Source organism: Tupaia chinensis, unplaced genomic scaffold (genome assembly GCF_000334495.1).
Source record: "Tupaia chinensis unplaced genomic scaffold, TupChi_1.0 Scaffold000063_1, whole genome shotgun sequence".
Classification (NCBI taxonomy): Eukaryota; Metazoa; Chordata; class Mammalia; order Scandentia; family Tupaiidae; genus Tupaia; species Tupaia belangeri.
In genome coordinates, this window is record NW_006159521.1 from 6896080 (window position 1) to 6897849 (window position 1770).

Here is a 1770-nt window from a genome sequence, read left to right on the forward strand (position 1 = left end):
GGCGGCGCCGCCCCTCCTCCCTCCTCGTTCCCACACCCAAAATAGCCTCTGCTCGTCGCTGCTGTTTCCCACAGAGCTCGCATCCCAGCGCCTCGGAGTTGGCAGGCGGGGATTTCGCTTGCTGGGAAATAAATCCTGGTGTGGGGCTGGTCGGCTTCGAGAGGACTCGAGATGGGGTCTGATGGGCAGACAGCCTTGGTGTTGCACTGCAGCTCTCTGCAGAGCCCCAGGTCGCTTGTTTCCTAAGCCCCCTTCCGGAAGGGCAGTTATTGGCCACCGCCGCTCCAGCCGGGGAGAAGTTATCCCAGTGGGGCCGCGGGCTGGTCCCCAGGGGCACGCCGGCGCCCCACCTGTGCGGACGAACAAACCTCCCCCTACGACCCCCCTGCCACCCGCTGCCGGGACCCAGGACCGCGTCTCACCGCGACTGACACGACGCCAGCAAGAACGGCTCACAACCCTCCCGCCCTCCAGGGCGCCCCTTTCCACCTCCCTCTCAATTTCGGATTCTCTGCGGGACGCGCAGCCCAAGCCGATCCGCTCGTCTTTTTGCTTCTCGGTGGGCGGGATTTCGGCGAGTCGGGGTCCCCACCTTTGCCGGCCGCGCTGCCTCTGGCGCACACCTCTTCGGCGGACGCCAGCACTTACCCGGTCCAGGGGCCCCTGTCGGTCTCCCCCACCGGCCTGGGCCCCTCCAAAGCCCGGGGCAGGAGCCGGGCATGGTAGGAAGAAGGCGGACTGGGAGTCCGGCTGAGCTGCGGGAATCCTTGCTCGGCTGTTATTTGCGTGAGGTCTCGGGTATGCTGTGCTGTTCTCCCACCGACAAACCGAGATTGTATCCACACACCTCCCCCGGCACACACGCGCGCGCGTGCACGCACCAAGGGCTACTGCGTCTGTGACATCCATTCATCCCGTAACGGGTGCTGGACGCCTGACAAGTGCTCTGGGAAACTGCACAGCTCTGATACACGAGGGTGCAGGAGCGAGACACCGCTCTCTGCCCTCAAGAATTTACACCCTGTCGCACTTTAATCAAATCACAGACGCCTGTCAAACTGCCCTTGTGACCAGATGACTGGCCTAGGGGGCCGTGATGTGGAGAAAGACGTCCGAGGAGCTTCTGCTCAGTAAAAGCTCAGTGATTATTCCCTATTCTCTTTGGATTCTCACTGCCCTGTACATGGAATGTAGGTACTCAATACACAGATTTCCAAAAATTGTAGAAAATATGTATTTAAAAAAAATACTCTGGGGACCAGCAGTTAGCGTAATGGCTATGTCGCTGGACTCCCATGTAGTCGACCGCGGTTCGAATCCCGGACCCAGTGGCTTAAAGTCACGCAGGGCGTGAGTGCGTGCATGCCCCAGATCCTGAGAGGAGAATGAATGGAGGAGAAGGGATTGTGGCATGGCCATCTCCCCTGGGGGGGTGATTTCTCACTTTCTGTCTCTCTATCTCTCTCTGTCTTTCTGGCGAGCGCACGTACCTTATAGCAAAAACCTCTCCAAAAAAATATATATATATATTCTGGAACCAAAATAAACTTGTACTTTGATTCCATTTTCCCATGAACTTATTAAAGTCCCCTCACATTGAATAGAGTCCTATGGTGATCACAGTGTCACTGGGTTTCCCGGTGATTCTCTGCCACTTAAAATATATTTAAAACAGGCCAGCCAGTGGTGGTGTGGTTAAGGCGGCTGGATCCCACATGGCTGACTGTGGAGTTGGAGTCCTCCACCTGAAGGAGAAGGGATTTCGGTGAC

General features: G+C 57.4%; 1 protein-coding gene across 4 annotated transcripts in view; it reads right to left on the minus strand.

Annotated features, from left to right (window-relative positions):
- FAM81A (family with sequence similarity 81 member A) overlaps window positions 1–958 on the minus strand; it is a 101747-nt gene extending 100789 nt beyond the window's left edge. Inside the window, exon 1 of one of the 4 annotated variants that reach the window (XM_014593387.2) lies at window positions 649–958. The gene's annotated coding sequence lies outside the window, so the exon portion shown is untranslated. The remainder of the gene's footprint in view (window positions 1–648) is intronic. The other 3 variants (XM_006141769.3, XM_014593391.2, XM_006141771.3) reach the window with 3 other exon arrangements.
- Between the last annotated feature and the right edge of the window lie 812 nt (window positions 959–1770).